This window comes from Rhinolophus sinicus, chromosome X (assembly GCF_036562045.2).
Source record: "Rhinolophus sinicus isolate RSC01 chromosome X, ASM3656204v1, whole genome shotgun sequence".
Lineage (NCBI taxonomy): Eukaryota > Metazoa > Chordata > Mammalia > Chiroptera > Rhinolophidae > Rhinolophus > Rhinolophus sinicus.
In genome coordinates, this window is record NC_133768.1 from 16,492,550 (window position 1) to 16,511,065 (window position 18,516).

Sequence of the window (18,516 nt, forward strand, 5' to 3'; positions counted from 1 at the left end):
TACTATATTTTTAAATAAACTACATAGTTTACACTCGATGTCCATCTAATGGTCTCATTCAGTCATTATACACACATTAATCACTGCATTCACTTGAATTATATGCAGTATCTGAAGATGGAAATTAAACTTAAGCTGCCAGTAAAAGAGGCCAATTTGAATAAGCAAAGTGTAGATTTTTTTAAAAAAAATAATATCTAGGGCATGCATTTATTACGAGGCTTTCAAGAAATCTCATCTGAAAAGTTATGATGATAGTTATGCTTTGAAATATGCTGTACTTCAAATTATTCTTCACTCAACTTTAATTATTTTTATTCCCTTTGCAGCTAGATGAGATGATCAATATCTAAAAATAAAGTGTCACAAATAACCTTTTCCCGTCTTAACTCAAAGGGGTGGTACAATGAAGTAAGTGGAAAGTGCTTCCTGATCTTGGCTACTTATATTTAAAGTAATTAGAGGGGAAAGCTAATGTAAATTTCCTTTAGCAAGCTCTGTTTGGAGGAGTTTATTTAATCTAATATGTTTTACTTATTTCTAGTTGTGATGGGTTTAGATAGTTATATTTGAAGTCTTTTAAAGAGATTGCTCCCCCAACACTTTCTTCCCCACACAAGTTTGGTTATAATAATGCATTTGAGAAAGAAAGGGAAACTAGTTTTAAAATCTTAATGGAAAGAATTCTTACAAAGAACTGAAACTTCATTTAGAGCACTGTCAGCAACTGAATCAGAAAAATGAGACAGGTACCCACGCATTTCTTGTCAGCATTGAAATAATTGCCATGATGCCTGCCCTCGTGGGTATCACCTTAACCTAAAATTAGTCCTACTGTACCATTTTTATATTTTCCACTTGAAACACAAAAGTGATTAATTAGATTGTCACTAGTTAAGAAATGGGCACAAAAGTATTGGTTTGCAAGGTGAAGGTCTGGTGGGACTCAGAATATTTGGGGTAAGGGAAAGAGGGTAGAGACAGAGTATTGAGAGACTTGAGGCTCAGCCGTTTTGCTTCATGATTATTTTACCTTGAACAAACCATGTGATTGCTTCTGTTATCTATAAACAAATAATTCTATATTTCATTGTAAGAATAAAATTAGATGTATTAAAATGGTTCACAAACGTGAAGTGAAAAACAAAGAGAAAGTAATACTATATATAAAATGGCTGAGAAATAGACACTTGATAAAAGGAATTAGAATAATACCTTTGTTTTAGATAATAAATGTACACAGATTTTTTTCCCTTCCATTTGGTGTTAGTTTTCTTTAGCTGTATATACAGTGATACCTGAATTATATGCTGAGAGAAAAAATCTCAACATGGTAAACATTTAAAGTTAGATTTTGAAGTGTTCAATACACAGTGAAAACTTTCTTTTACAATTCAAGTCCTGATGATATAATTTTACCTGAAATGGTCCCCTCTAAATTGTATGTATTAAAATGTCTGTCTGTTTTCTTGGGGATTGCTCATCTTTCAGCCTTTTTAGACCCATTTTTCCATGTCCTTATGTATCACTGGTTTTCTCAATAGTGTTCAGAGCATATTGCCTTCCCTTGCCATTCCCAGCTGAAAGTTGGGGAAAAAGAATAGATCAGTAGCCTTTCACATAAGCTTTTTGTAAAATAACTTTTGAGAAGAAATGCAAAGAAAAAAGAAATTTTAGAGACCTTTCTTAAAACATCAATCTATTAAAAGTATGTAATTTTTACCTACTGCATAGTCAACACTTTCCTTCCCCATTCTCTCAAATTTGAAGAAATAGCATTTACTGTTCAAAAAATTTAACTGAGAGAATCAACACTAAGAACTGAAAGTTCATTTAGATGTTGATGAAAGAGAATTTTCATGGTCCTTGCTTGTTATGTGTATTCGTATAAAGTTTTGCATGTAGCACATTCTCATAATTCATCTAATTATTTTCTACTTTTAAATTATAAAAGTAATAAAATCTGACTTTTAGAAAAATTTGGAGTAATGAAAAGAGAAAAAAAAACAACCTTACTTATAATCCTTCCACCCAAAGAAAACCCGTTATGATTTTGCCTATTTTATTTCAGCCAGTTTTCATGTACATACACATATGTAACTTAAATATGGTCTTTTTTCCATTTAGTATTATGCCATATTTTTTTAAAAATTACTGCACAGTTCAAATAAGATTTTTGTCCTTTAAAAAAGTTTGTAAAATAATAATATTCATTAATTTTTAAAAATGCAGAAAACTGTAAAGAAGAATAGTTACAGTCATCCCAACCTAAACACCAGAAACAACTGTGCTACTGCTTTGGTCTTTTCTACATTAAATGTCTTTAAGTTGTTATTCTTACTTTCTGACAGTTTATTTTATTTTGTTCCATGTTTACCTATCAGATGTATTTTGTTTCTCTTTAAATCTTTGTTCAAGGAAATGGAAAAAAATATTCTTCAAAGATCAATACTGAAAATGTTTGTTTTTGATGGGCAACTTCCTCTGAATTATATGTGTGTGCTTTCTAATCACTTCTGTTACCTTTACACCATTTCAAGCACAAATCAATAAAAGTAAAAAATAATTATAAACTGTATTTTAAATATGCTTTTTAAATTAAAAATATAAATGAGCGTATTGAGTGTATAGCCCTTTTAAAAGATGTTTTCCTGCTTCAATTTAATTTAACCTGTTTTATCTTAATCAGATTGTTATTTACTCAAAGTAAATACCTGAGAGAAAATAAAAGCTTTTTTAGGACTTAATGAATTGGTATTTGTGGTTTAAATTCTTAGAGTACATATTCGTAAATACTAAAAAATAAAAATTAAAAGAAAAAATTGCAGAATTTTGTAATAAGATATAGCGTAGAAGTGATTTTTAAAGTTTCATTAAGGATTTCTGCAAGGAAATTTGGCCTATAAGTTTTACAATAGCTATTATGCTTTACTTTATTAGATTTCGTCTCTATGAATACTACCTTCTTAATTGACATTTTATATCATTTACTCTTAAATTTTATGCCAAAATAGTGTAGTGGGCTTTGACATAAAGTAGATCCGAGTTCATCATGCTGGCTCTGCTTTTTGACAAACTGCATAAACGTGCACAAATTGCTTCATATGTCTGATACTCTGTCCTTATCTGTTAAAATGGATCACCACTTTGTTGGATAATTGTAGGGTTGCTGTGCATATTGGAAATTGATCTAGCCGATAACCTGGCATTTAGTGGATGCTTAATAAATGGGAATTTTAGTTACCTTATATAGCAAAAGTGCCTTTGGCAACTTTGAACTCAGCTAGTTTTTTACTCCACCGAAAAATTAAAGGAGTGATGCTCTGCTTACTTTTGGTGTTGCGTGGCAATGAAGAACAACCTATTTCTAGAATGAGTGATTTTTTTAAAAAGGATTTTGGTTGAATTTAGGATATTCTTTACATGGTAGGGCAAATAGATTATTGTGCTGCATATTCTGGAAGATGTTTTGAAATATCCATGTAATGCAGAAATTAATTTTGATTACCTGTGAACTTACCATCCCTAGCTACATATTCAAATAACCTAGAGTTGGAAATGGAGAACTCAGAACATGTAAAGGTAAAAGGCCCGTGCATAATAGTGAGTCATACAGAATGTGTGTTGTAAAAGGGATATTAAGATTCAAGTGGTAGTTGCTTTTCTGGAGAGCTTCTGGGTTGGTGACCATGTGGAGATCTGGGGAGAGTGGCATGCTGGAAGGCCATGGAAACTCCAAGCCCTCTCCCACATACCTTCCCCTATACATCTCTTCCATCTGGCTCTTCCTGACTTATGTCCTGTTACAATAAACTAGTGACCTAGTCCTGGATTCCCAGGAGGAAGAGAGATCAAGTAAAGGATAGATAAGAAGATTCTGGAGTTGCTTATGGTCATTTCGTGGGACCTCCTTGACCCAAGACTGAGATTTCTGAACAAAGAAAATGACTAAGGCCCAGATTATGACAGTAGAGGATGTGGCTGTGGAGTTCACTTGGGAGGAGTGGACCTCCTGGACCCTGCTCAGAAGGATCTGTACTGGGATGTGATATTGGAGAACTACAGCAACCTTGTTTCAGTGGGGTAGCAAGCTCACAAACCAGATGCCCTCTCCAGACTGAAACAAGGAGAACCATCATGGACAATGTGAGATGAAGTCCATAGTCAAACAAATCCAGAAATTGAAGAAGTTGGTGATCATCTGCTGCGGCACTTGCAAAAGCGAAATATACCAAAGAGGATGGAACAGTGTTATGAACAGAATACATTTGGAAATATTGTTCATCAGTGCAAAAGTCATTTTTCTTTAAGGCCAAGTCATGATGTGTTTGATTTACATGAAAAAACTTTGAAGTCATATTTAGATTTAATCAACCAGAGTAGAAGCTGCGACATAAAGGAGCCTGCTGAATTTCATAAAGATGGGAGATCCTGTGTCTGTGCAAATCATGAGCAAGCTCATACTGAAATCCAGTTCTGTGAAAGCAGAAAACTCATCAGGACTGTCACAATTCCTTAAACTTCAGCCAACACACAGAATAGAGAAAGTCCATGAGTGTCCGGAATTCTGAAAGCCTTCCTCAAGAAGTCTCAGCTCACAGAACATAAGAGAATTCATACAGAAATATACCCCATGGTTGTAGTGTATGGGGGAAAACCTCCAAGAAGTTTAAACTCACTGAACATCAGCAAATTCACAATGGAGAGAATGCCTGCAGTGAGTGTGGGAAAGCCTTCCTCAGGACATTTCAGCTTACTGAACATCAGAAGACCAGTACAGGAAGTAAATCACATGTGCCATATGTGTGGGAAAGCATTGTCCAGAAAGTTCAAGCTAACTGAATGCCAGAGAACTAATACAGGAGGGAAACCTTATGAATACACTGAATGCAGTAAAGCCTTCTGCAGGAATGCAGAGCTCATTGCACATCAGAGAAACTAAAGAGGAGAAAAACTATATGGATGCAGTGAATGTGGGAAAGGTTTCCCCAGAAAGTCACAGCTCATACTACATCAGAAAACTCATACAGGAGAGAAACCTTATGTATGCAGTGAATGTGGAAAAGGTTTCATTCAGAATTGCAATCTTATTATACATCAGCGAACTCACATTGGAGAGAAACCATATGGCTGCACTGAATGTGGTAAGACCTTCAGCCAGAAGGCTTGCCTCATAGCACATCAGCGATTTCACACAGGAAAGATTCCCTTTGTGTGTACTGACTGTGGAAAATCCTATTCACAGAAATCTGGACTCATTAAACATCAGAGAATTCACACAGGAGGGAAACCATATACATGCAGTGACTGGGGAAGCCTTCACTACAAAGACAATGCCCACTGTCCATCAAAGAACTCATATGTGAAACATAAGAAGATACACATGAGATAAACATGTAGATTCAGTGAAGGTGAAGTATCCTTCCACAAAGGGCCATGGCTTATTAGATACTAGTGAACTCCTGCCGGGAGAAAACCCTGTTAATACGGTGACTGTGCTAATGCCTTCTGTGACCCCCCTCAGACATCATTAAACATGATTAGGCTCCTAGCAGATAGGAATGTAGTCACTACAGGACAGCCAGTTGCCAGATGTGCACCCTCTGCAGATAAGAGAGTTTGTACAGGAGCAAAACCTTATGAATGCAGTGAATGTGGTCATGCCCTCAATGGTCGATTACATCTTATTTTATGTCACAAAAAAACACATAGGAAAAAACTGGTACATTCAATTTGGAAAAGCCTCGAGCAGTCATATCTAGCTGATTGAATGGTTATGTGTCAATAGAAAACCTGTAAATGCAGAGTCTAAGAAAGCCAGGGTTTGGATGATAGACCCTGTCTATCACCAGTGATCACCATAGATCATCAGTGAACTCATAGTGGATGGAAATGTGATAGTGAGAAGTCGCTGCCCTCAATAGAAGTGAGTATATACTGGAGAGAAACTTGTAGAAGGCAGTGAATGTGGCAGGGTTTTCAGTGGTACATTTGCCTCATCTATTAGCAGATGAAATCATATAGAAGTAAAATACTGTGAACACACTAAATGTGGAATACATTTAACAAAATATTAATGTTCTTGTGAATCAGAAGAAAGAGTCAAGTGGTAGTTCAATACATGTGAAGTTCTGAAGTAGGGATATAAATTATACTAGGGTAAGCACAATATATATTCTATGGTTAATGTAGTTAAGTATTAAAACATATAAAAACCGAGCCAGGATAGTCTCTCATTCATCTGAAACACAGCTTTAAATACTATTTTTTTTCTACCTTCTCAGGGTTAGTGTTTAAACCTTCCTGAATCAGACATTCTAGGTGACCTGAAAATTGGACTGGGGCTCTTGGGATTGAAACTGGGACATTTCAGACCAAAAACCAGGACAAGCTTTATATGTAATTTTTAAACACAATGAATTATATTACTTAGCATACCTGTTGAAGGCATTATGAAAGGTGATTCTGGTTTTTTACTTTATATTTAAACAAACAATATATATGTAGTTCAGTGTTATTATACTTAATTGTTTAAGTTTTCTTCAGCTGTTTTTGTTGATCATGAAGAAGGAAAACCTGTATCTTTTTAAACTTTTCTATATAATCCTAATATAGTTAATCAGAAGTTAGGCATAGAACTATTAGGCATAATACCCAGATAACTTGAGGACTTTTTTTCTGAAGAGGAATATAAAACTAAAAATATATAGAATTTGCAAAGTTGAGATTATGTTATATGTATATCTCTTCAAAGGCCTAGAATATAGCATGATAATCAGAAAAGTTATAAACACATACACGCAGAGAAATTCTCATTCTTGATATAAAAAATAAAATGATTATTAGTAGCTGAAAATTAGATGAAGGCTCAGAATGCAAAGATGTATAAGAGTATATAAGATGAAATTGCTGCAAGACTTTAGGAAAGCACTATTTAGAACACCAAGACATGATAATTTATTATTTTCCGGCTTTCTGTCATTGGCCTGACTTGTGAACAAAACCTTTAAAAATTACTGAATGTTATGTGAAAATGCTGAAATAGTTTATTTTCATAGGTTTATTCTTTTACAAATCTAAACTATATTGCATGTTATCTGAGCATTCTGCCAAAACACTTTTAAAGATAGTATCCCCATTAGTAATAACAGAAGAATTAGACGTGTGGCGTACCATGCAGTACTACTCACATTCTTTATCTAGCATGTTGCAGGATACTCAGACATCTGTTTTCTTCAGTGTATTACATTTTGAAGTGTATGTAATGTTTTATATGTATACAAAAGAATGCATGCCATATATGTTATGAAGCATGATAATAAAAACTCATGAGTCTTCCATCTAATTGAATAACTGGAACATTACCAATGTTATTTTAGTTGGGCTCCTCCCCCATCTCATCACCCTGCCTCTTCACAGGGTGTTTATTATTTCCTTTTTTTCTTAAAATAGTTTCATATACTTTTCTAAACATCTTATTTAATTGTGCTTATCTTTGAGCTTTGAATAAATAGTATCACACTGCATATTACGTTTTTTCACTGATATTGTATTTCTGAATTCATTCATTTTTTGTTCAGTCACTGTACTTCATTCACTTTCATTTCATATAATACTTAATTGTGTGTATATATTCCAATATGTTCATCCATTCTCCTGACCGTGAACATTTGGATATATACCTACAGTTAAGTATATACACAGGAGGGTAATTACTGTATTATACAGTATGTGCATGCTCATCTTTACAATTGTACCACATCTCAGTCTCAAAGTTTTATTGCTTACTTATGTACTTTCATTGTCTTCCTACTCTCTGAATTACTGTATTTTTGTCATACTGTCTTACTATGCAGTTCACCTTTCAAGAGTCTTTTAAAATTTTCTCATGAAGGCCATGAAAAGATAGGACTTTTACCATTTTTGCTATATTTTATATAAGGAAACAGATGTGGAAAGATGGGTTAGGTGATTCTTAACCCTTGTAGGTGATTAAATAAACTTCAGAAGAGTGTCTCTGATATGCTACCATTTGTAATGAACCATGATTATTATTTTTAAATAATCCAGCCCAAAGTAATACCAGTCCACTGAAAAAAAATGTCCTGTGGGAGACTTGGTGAAGGCTGGCATCTGCTTCATGCACCTCTGTGTCTCCAGTGCCTGGCAAATAAATGTTTGTTGAAAGAATGATTGGATTCATTTTACCCTTAAAATTCCACACACACCCCAAAAGGTTACAGGATATTGAACTTAGTTGCTGTAACTCATTCTGATGCTGATGAAGACCTGAAACAGAAGTAAACAGAAAATACTGATTTTTCAGAGTTGATGAAATCCAGGTATATATCTCATGATTATTACAAGTACAGAATTAGTCCTTTAAACTTCAAGGCTGCTTCTTTCTATTCCTTCTCCTATTCTTGAAAATCCAGGGAGATCAGTTGTGGGGAAACAGCAGTGACGGCACCAGTCTCTTCTATGTGACAGGTAATGAGCTGGTGAATTGGGGAAAGGAGGGGGAAAAAATTACTATGGAGTGGACCAAAGGCTCAGAATAGAGGGGGGCTGGTTTTGGAGCTAGAAAAGATTCTGATTACTGTCCAATCTGCTTCCCACCCTCCCCAAATAAATCCATGTATGCATTTCTGAGTATCATTTAGAATGCTTTTTTTGTAGCTTAAAAATTCCAATTTTGATCTGATACCAAATTTGGAATCCTGAGCCATAAAGAAATTTAGAATATGATGCTATTGGACTATACAATACCAGAGTGGGAGTTATAAAAGTACCTAAGGGGGAAAATCAAAAGGTTCGATTTAGGTACCTTTATTAGTTCTTGTTCTGTAAACATTTTCTTGTGTATCTTGCTCCTATTTAAGTGTTATCCCCAAAGGTTTCTAAAGCCTTTTGAAATGTCTACCCTAGTGTTATTCAGCAGTTATTAATACCCTAACTATTAATTTCCTTTTTAATGTCTCATCGTTTCTCACGGCCTTTCTCACCCCACCAAATATCTCATTAAGCTTCCTGTTTCTTCCTATTTAAACTATCTATGCAAATGTTCTCCTGCCTGTCTCCCCAAAAGGATTCTGAACTGCCTTGTAGAATGGAAATGTATTCTGCTCTGGGCTATTCTATTCACCTTTGTAGGGTCCCTCAAACCATATCATCTGGATAAACCCTATTCCTTATGACATTTAAAAATTATTAGCAAGCCTTCTTCAATATCAATATTTGCTTTTTTATTTTTAAAAAACAAGTTATTGAGAAAAAGGGTTATATAATGTTTAATAAGCAGGAATAATACCATTACTATTTTGAGGTTGGCAAAGTGCTTTTACAACATATTATAAGGTTTGTTCCTCACAATAATCAGATGAAGTAGGTAAACCAAATGTCATTATCTTAATTTTGTAAATGAGTAAATGGAATTTCAGAGAGGGAAAGTGACATAACCAATAAGTGACATGGCCCGGACTTAGATCCAGGTGCTTTGATATAGTTTGTAATACTTTCTGCTCATTGCTCCTCAAGGTTGGCTTCAGCTTAGAATCAAGTAAAGAACTTGTTAAAAATACTGATATCTGGGTCCCATCCAACACTATTAAGTTAGACCCTCTGTGGTGGGGCTTGACATCAGTGTTTTTAAATGATGCCTCAGTTGATTCTAGTATAGAGCCAAAGTTGATAACCACTGTGTTGTACTCATACTTTACTGGTTTAGTATGAGATGAGTGTGAGGTGGGAAGAACATGCATGTGATCAAGAACAGTGTTTCCCAAAGGGTGGCCCATGGACCATGATTCATCTGGGGAAGCTTGTTAAAAATGCATCTTCCCATGCTTCACCGACGGCTGGCTGATTGAGAACTGTGATAAGGAGGCTCAGCTATGTACAAGTGTTACCAGTCGAGAACCTTCACAGTTATGAAGGAGGCTAAAGGTTTGAATTTACAACTATAGTTTTCAGGGGTTCATAGTCCAGCTGCACCATAAATGCATATCCAAAAGGATTAGACTTGTTCTTTAAACATCAAATACAAGTTATTAACAAAAATGGTCATTGTAATCACAGAGGTAGGTTGAAGAACTGGTCAGAATTAAGTAATTAGGACAATTAAGCATAGATTAAACTTATAAACTGAAGCAAAAATTATCTATAAATACAAAATGGGAAATGACTCGATTTACATCAAGGTAACAGAATGCAGTCTGAGGCTGATTGTGAATTATGTGTGAGGAGTGACATTGAACCTCTGAAAAATGCACTCATATTTCCTGAAATGAAGAGGTACAGCATGTAAAATTCATGGCATAGTTATTGCAGTAAACTGTGTATTGGTTAGGTCATTAGCATGTGTGTTATTTGGTGGGGGGTTTGTATCAGTCAGGGTAAGTTAGATTATGCTGTAGTAACAAACAACCTGAAAATATTAGCGGCTTATAATAGCACTCATATCCACTGCTCATGCTTCATGTCCATCCTGAGTTACTCCACATTCCCTTCACTTCAAAGCCCAGAGTAGCCTCTTACTGAACACTGCTGGTCATCCTGGCAGAGGGAAAGAGAGCATGGTGAACTATGTGCTGGTTATTAAAGTTTCTGCATGGAAATGAGACATAGCATTTCTGTTCACATTTCATTGGATGAAATAAGTCACATATCCGTGGCTGACTTAAGTGCCTCAAGGAAGTTTACTTTTACCTTAAAAACAAAAAAGGAAGTGTATATTTATATTTAGAAATCATAATAGAAATATGCCACAGCGATGAATCTATAAAGAATTCTAGTATAACATAATACTAGAATTTAATAAGAGTAATGCTGCTTATCTGAATATAAGGAGAGGCAATAAAATTAAATTATATGGAAAAATTTTGTTAAAAATTTTGTGCAAAACAGCTTGTTAAAAGTTAGGTTTGAAGAATTTCTTCTTTCCCTTCAATGGTGTGTTGGTATGCATGTTATGTCTCTTAGTATTTTAAGTATAATGTACTGGAATATAGGCGGTAGATTTGGTGGGATGGAAGATACCTCTTGAATTTCTTCAAAGCATAAAATTCTGCTTTAAAACCACTCAGTGTCACTACTAGGAAACGCTGAATGGATACTGATTCTGTGTGATATCTCTTTTGAAGGTATACCAAATTAAGTCTACATTTAAGCTAGTACTATTACATGGGCAATTTAGTATTTATTAGGATTTACATATCATTATCAGTGTTCTAAAAATATTTATTTAGTGCCTGAGTATAACTGGCACTTTTGAAATGTTGCACACAATTACTGAAAGGAAATGGTTCCATTTGGTCTAAGAAAATTCAATCTAAATAGATAAAAAAGGACAAAGATATATGGGCTGAGCAATCTTTAATACTTGGAATTTGATTCAAATATACAATAACTTCCATTTATTTTCTGGCAGCCAAGTGGATGATTTTGAATTGAAAAATTAATGTTTAATTTATATTTTCATTTATAATGCATGATATTTATCTTTCCTTGAACTCTTAATTGAATTTGTCACAAGGAAATAATTGTCTCCCATCACTTAGGCCCTATAAATTTTCTTTTCCTTGTGATATATTAAATGGTCATTATATGGTCATTACAATAAGTAACCTTAACATCTGTATGTTAGAGAGGCTTTTTTTATTAAAGTTTATTGAGGTGACAATGATTAGTAAAATTACATAGGTTTCAAGTGTAATATTCTGTAATACATCATCTATATATCACATTGTGTGTTCACTACCCAGAGTCAGTTCTCCTTCCATCACCATATATTTGACCCTCTTTACCCTCTTTACTATTCCCTCTCCCCGCTTACCCTCTGGTAACCACTAAACTATTGTGTCTATGAGTTTTTGTTTTTTTCTTTGTTTGTCTTGTTCCTTTGTTGCTTTCAGTTTTATATTCCACATATCAGTGAAATCCTATGGTTCTCGACTTTTTCTGTGTGACTTATTTCGCTTAGCATAATAATCTCAAGATCCATCCATGTCGCAAATGGCATTATTTCACTTTTCTTATGGCAGAGTAGTATTCCACTGTGTATATATACCACATCTTCTTTATCCAATCATCTATCGAAGCACACTTCAGTTGTTTCCATGTCTTGGCCACTGTAAATAAAACTGCAATGAATGTTGAAGCACATACTCATATATCTTTCCATATAAAAGTTTTCAGAGTTTCTGGGTATATACCCAGGAGAGGGATTGCTGTGTCATATGGTAATTCTATTCTTAATTTTTTGAGGCACCTTTATACTGCCTTCCATAGCGGCTGCACCAATCTGCATTCCTACCAACAGTGTATGAGGTTCCTTTTTTTCCACAGCTTCTCTGTGAGGTGATATCTCATAGTGGTTTTTATTTGCATTTCTCTGGTGATAAGTGATGTTGAGCATCTTTTCATATGTCTATTGGCCATTTGTATGTCCTCTTTAGAGAAATGTCTATTCAGGTCCTTAGAGAGGCTTTTTATTATTAATACAAAGAAATGTTAGCTTCCTTGTATGAATATAAAATTCTTGATATCTTTTACATAATATGAGTCTTCATGCAGAGAAAGGCCCAGTTATTTTTGTTGAAAATATCTGCTGAGATCATGCAGATTGAGTTTAAAACCCAACTCACATTCAAAATGATTTTCAAACTGTGAAACTCCGTTTATTTTTGTACAAAATAAGAGTGTGAAGAAACTAAATGTACTGTTCTAGTTTGTTCAGCAATTAGAAATTTTGTTAAAAAAAACATGGCTTTAAAAGTTTCATTTTTATACCTAATCTGTAAAGCCAATGTAAAATGTTTATTATGGCATGTGAAAATAAAGACTCAATGGAATAAAATAATCATAACTGATAAATTTAGATTATATTTATAGAGTATACAGAGAACCTTGAGAAATTGAAGAGATTTCAGTTGAATATAGAGTCTCTTCTTTCAAAATGTTGACAATCTAATGGGAGATACTACAGCTAACAAACAGACAACTGATGGAAACAAAATATGTACAGTAAGTAGTTATCACATGGGCCTTTCAAAACCATTTAGGTCTTGACTCAAGACATGCAGAATAAACAAACTTAGTTCATAATGAGGATTTGCTCACTGCCTCTTTAGGTCATCAAAACAAAGCTACCGTGTTTCCCCGAAAATAAGACCTAGCCAGACCATCAGCTGTAATGTGTCTTTTGGAGCAAAAATTAATATAAGACCGGGTCTTATATTATATGAGACCCGGTCTTATAGTAAAATAAGACCCTGGTCTTATATTAATTTTTGCTCCAAAAGACGCATTAGAGCTGATGGTCCAGCTAGGTCTTATTTCAGGGAAACAGTATTAAAGTTACAGGGATCACAGTCTTACTCTAATGAGTTTTCTGGTTATTTTTACCTTGACATGACATTTTTACTTTTTGTCCATTTTGACAGTTCAATCTTGAAAAGCCTCAGTGGTTTCTGGATATGTTAGAGAGCCATCTGGGTACTGAAATAAGAATCAGCCTCACTTCTGCCTGCACCCCCAAGTCTCTACATACTAAAAGATTAGTTTCCACACCCATTCAATTATTGGGATATAAATCTTTCATTGTCAAGTGAAGGACTAGAGTGATTAGAACAAAATGGGTGCTTCATTTTAGATGACTTCCTGGGGGAGAACTGGAGCAGAATTTCGAAGAGAAGTATGATGCAAGGTGCAAAATAATATGGCTGTGTTCGCCAACACAAAGACTACAGACCAGTAAGGTCATACCCACCCACATTCTCCTCCCATTCTTTGTCTATTGCTCATTTTATGTTACAACTTGTAACCTTATTTAACCTAATGAAAATCTTTGCCCATTCTTTTAAAAATTGGTCATTTTTAAATTTCAGTAGACACCACCCTTCATGAACCTTCCTCTTCTGATTCCCAAAACAATAGCAGCACCACTAACAAGTTTGTGCTCATTGAGCCAGTCAAAATGGTGAAGGGGTTGCAAAGGAAGTATTTGTGGGGTGATTCTACCTCTACCTTGTTTGCCAAGGACATTTATATATCTGAATTTGGAGTTAGACAATGGCATTTTGATTCCACAATTCAAGAAGAATGCCGATGGCTGTGTATTTACTGTGGGCATTTTTCTTTACACTCAGGACACTCAAGTTAACTTCTGGTCTTTGACGAATATAAGTTTAGTCTGGACTGTTATCTTGCATTCATTACAAATGTTTTTGCCCTGGTACTGCTTTCTCTATACTCACAAAACTACGTGATGGTTCTTTGAGTTCCTTTTCATGGCGCTCTTCTCTCTATTATCCTTCCAGAGAGAATTGTTTTCATTGTACTGTGCTGCTACTGTAGATGTCACAATATACTAGAATCTGCTCTTTGCTAAAGAAATCAAAAGTGAACCATCTGGTTAATAACTGGGAACTAATCACCTTCGTTTTCTTCCCAGATACTGCTTTTAATGTTATTTGTTTGAAATTCTTGTGAAATGGCTTCCTGTTTTTTGTGTTTTTTTTTAATTTATTGGAGTGACAATTGTTAGTAAAATTACCTAGATTTCAGGTGTACAATTCTGTATTACATCATCTATAAATCCCATTGTGTGTTCACCACTCAAAGTCAGTTCTCCTTCCATCACCATATATTTGATCCCCCTTACCCTCATCTCCCACCCCCCATCCCCCTTACTGTTTTTTAACTGTTAGACAGTAGTATATTTCTCTAGACTTGTGCTGCTGTCTAACATGGTAACTGCTAGCTGCATGTGGCAATTAAAATAAATTTAAATTAATTATAATTAAGTAAAATTACTAATACTGTTCCTCATTTGCACTAGCCGCATTTGAAGTGCTCAACAGCCACATATGTCTAATGACTTGAATTAGGCAGCACAGACATAGAACATATTATTGTAGTTCTATTATTGCTTAGTTTTATTAGATACATCCTGTAACACCACTTTCTCCATTTACTCCTGGACACACAATGAATTCTTCCTCCACCTGTCTCCTAAACACAAGCATTGTCTAAACTTTTTTCCTCAGCTGTCTTGTCACTATGCATATTCTTTTTTATGAATTCAATGTTTATTTTTTCCATTGTACTTTTAACTGTCACTTCAATGTAAATATCTCTGAGATCTGACTCTTTTTAGACCCAATTCAGCTTTTTCAGCTGCTTGCTGGACAGCTTTGTATAATACAGTACATCCTGTGTCTCACCACTTCTAATTTCACACGCCCAAAATATAATTATTTTCTTCTTTCCACATGCTCTCCTCCTACCATCTCTACTATGTCATGCACCCATTTGTTGAAGCTTGAATTCCAGCAGTAATTTTAACTTTTCCTTCCCCATTATTCTCTGTATCTAATGAATAAGTCACCCATTTCTCATTCCTGGCTGAATGTATGTCATCCACCTCTCCTCATCTCCCCTTCTACCACCGTAACCTCAGTTCAAGCCCTGATTGCATACACATTTTCTATTGAAAGAATATTCTGACTGATGTCCATGCCTCCAGTTTTTCTCCCTTCCAAATCTATAACTTCTTCCCCATCATTTTCATACAACATACATTCAGTTACATACTTCCCATACTCAGACATCTGTGAATATTCCCTTGTATCAGAGTAAAGCGCACATTTTTCCATCTCCCCTAGAGATAAAATGTTTGCATGGTATGTCTCAGAATATAACACAGCTCTGCAGGTATTCTCTGACTGAGACATGGCATCAAAGTTACTCTTGTAACTAAAGGAAAAGAACAAGAGGAAAGGAACCATGGGAAAAGGAACAAAGAGATAGCTATAGGAGTTGTTCGCTAGAACAGAGAGTTTGAACTCCACTCCCACCCTCTTCCCCCAACACAAATACTAACCATTCACATTGCTGTTACACACCAACTATGGCACTAGGTAAGCTACACTGACTCCAACCCCTCGTGATGGAAAGTCACGAGAAAATGTCAATTGAGATAAGTTTTTCCTACGCTGTTGGAATGAGGCTTCAAAATAGATTGTTACAGAAAAATAAAAATTGTATTCCCCTCAAAACAAAACAGAACATTCCTCAGCCTAGCATTGGCTGCTGTCCACAGTATAATCCCATATTATTTTCTAGGCTTGCTTTCCCACTACATGCACTCCACTTATACTCTAACCAGCTTGGTCTCCTTTCTCTTGATTGTGCCTTTGTCTGTGTGTTTGCACAATCTAAAATGGTCTTTTCACAGACAATAGTTTAGTGGTTACCAGAGGGTAAGGGGGGTGGGGGGTGGGAGAAGAGGGTAAGGGGGATCAAATATATGGTGATGGAAGGAGAACTGACTCTGGGTGGTGAACATACAATGGGATTTATGGATGATGTGATACAGAATTGTACACCTGAAATCTATGAAATTTTACTAACAGTTGTCACCCCAATAAATTAAAAAAAATAAAATGGTCTTTCCCCGTGGATCCCCAGTTTCCAGATTTAAAAGCTGTTTAAGACCAGCTAAAACACCATCTCCATAAGGTCATTCCAGAATTGACAAGTCAGAATTTATCACTTTTTCTATGGGACCTTCTATTAGCATTTCTCTTGTCTACTTTGTATTAGTTGAATGTTTTTTCTTCCTCTAATTAATGAATTAATGATGGCCAATGACCAAGTTTAATTTATCTTTGATCACTCAATAGTGCCTGACAGTGAATTGCATTTAGAAGATGCCAAAAAAAAAGACCTGGTGAATGGAATTGTGACTTCAGCGAATGAATGAATGAATGAATATGTAACACTAACACATTATGCAAATTAATCATAAGCATATGAAGATACTTTGATAGCTTACTAATAGAATATATGAAGTATTTGGTATGAAGGTACCATTATCAAAGATTTGCATAGGTGCATTTTATACATACTACTTGTAAGCAAAACAATATTTTTATGTTGTTTGTACAAGTATGGTATATACACTAAAAAGTGACAAATGAAAATTTATAGACACGTAATCAAAATGGTGGCATCAGGTGAGGCTCTGTAAAGCTCCCCTGGAATTTACAACTAATCGAACAACAATAACTCCACAAAGGACTCCCTGCACAGCAGACAGGCAAGACGAAGAGGCCCACTACTGAATTCACCTACAGGTGGGCGAATTGCACGAGCGGGGGGAGGAGGGAAGGGAGAAGTGTGGAGACGGAGCCTTGCGGGCGCAGGTCGCAGACCTAACTCAGTGCTCCAAGCTCACTGCATCCCGGAACTACCGCAGCTGCGGGAGAGAGAAGAACTCGGACTGCTAGGGTTCCCTTTATGGCCCAGAGGGCTGAGGGGGCAGCATATAACACGGCTGAACCCAAGGCTCACGGCAGAGACCTCAGAATAAAGACTGAGGGAAGAAGGCTGAAAATGGTGGTTTAAGCCCTCACTGCCAAGCAGAGAACGTAAGCCTTAGGCACTGAGACTAGCCGCCCCCTCCCTACCCTCCCAGAGCTCGCCCCGCCCCCCACCTGCCCGGTGCTAGAAGCGGAACAGTAGCAGTGTCAGATCAAAAGAACAGAATATTTGCTGTTCTGAGAACTGTGGTCCACAGACACAGATTCGCAGTCCAACTAGTTCCGGCAAAGGGGAGGGAGCTGTGGAAGCAGGTCTGGCTGTGGTGGTGGTCGCCGCCATTGCTCTGGGCCACCTCTCACAACTCACGGATCCCTGCAGCAGTAAACAGAACTGTTGAAACACACGGGCTCTGAATCTGCTGCAGGAAGAGCTTTGGAACTTCAAAAGCTCTCTTCATACCCACCAGGACACTGCGCCATGTGACACCGGCAAACTATTAACAGATTCCCAGGGAATCCCCCTATTGTGTGAGAAGCTGGAATAGTGCAGAGAAAACATAGCACTACCATGTGAGAGAGAAAAAAAAAGTCTGCAGTCAGAGAAAAAAATAAAACATTCTACCAACAAGTACTGGAAAACAAAAGAAAGACCTCTTCCTATCAACCTGTTGCAGAAGCCACTCCTGTAGATGTCTAGGAAGAGAAATAGTAAATCAGTAATTGCCATGAATAACCAAGGCAACAAGACAGCTCAGAAAGAAAGTGAAAAGTCTCCAGAAAAGGAACTTAAAGATATGGAAATATGTGACTTAAATGACAGATAATTCAAGATTGCAGTTCTGAAAAAACTCAACGAGATGCAAGAAAACACAGAAAGGGAGTTTAATGAACTCAGAAACACAAGCAAAGAACAGCATGAGCATTTTACGAAAGAGACTGAAATTTTGAAAAAGAACCAAATCGAATTTCTGGAGATTAAGGACTCAATAGAACAAATTACGAATGAAATAACCAGCTTAGGTAGTAGAGTTGACCAGATGGAGGAAAAAATCAGTGACATCAAACATAGAAACTTGGAAATTACACAGATGGAAGAAGATAGAGACTTGAGACTTAAAAGACATGAAGGAACTCTACAAGAACTTTCTGACTCCATCAGAAAGAGCAATATGAGGATAATGGGCATACCAGA

The 18,516-nt window shown here is 35.9% G+C and overlaps 1 protein-coding gene and 1 pseudogene across 7 annotated transcripts in view; both read left to right on the forward strand.

Annotated features, from left to right (window-relative positions):
• Positions 1-18,516, forward strand: part of CNKSR2 (connector enhancer of kinase suppressor of Ras 2) — a 284,901-nt gene that overhangs the window by 78,173 nt on the left and 188,212 nt on the right. The gene's annotated exons all lie outside the window — the stretch shown is intronic.
• LOC109460211 (zinc finger protein 614) lies at positions 3,945-5,366 on the forward strand (annotated as a pseudogene).